The following is a 256-nucleotide window of genomic DNA, read 5'->3' as shown; positions in this document are numbered from 1 at the left end:
GGATTATGAGCTTGCTCATTTCACGGCGGTGACGTGTCAGTGACGGATTTGATCCGCGCCACATACGCGGGTGATGGTATGTGTGTAGCGCTGCTACGGGGTCACGGGAGCAAGGAGTTTAAAAACTCGGACAAAATATTTTAGGCGCGATTGCGCGCACGGTTACACTGATATTCGCTGTATAATGGGTTGCTGCATTATAGCACCGATTCGGCGGATACGCCACAAATTGTGGTTTATCACGATGAGGATTTGA

This window comes from Plasmopara halstedii (genome assembly GCF_900000015.1).
Source record: "Plasmopara halstedii genome assembly, contig: Scaffold_672, whole genome shotgun sequence".
Taxonomy (NCBI): Eukaryota; Oomycota; class Peronosporomycetes; order Peronosporales; family Peronosporaceae; genus Plasmopara; species Plasmopara halstedii.
This window is presented reverse-complemented; position numbering follows the sequence as displayed.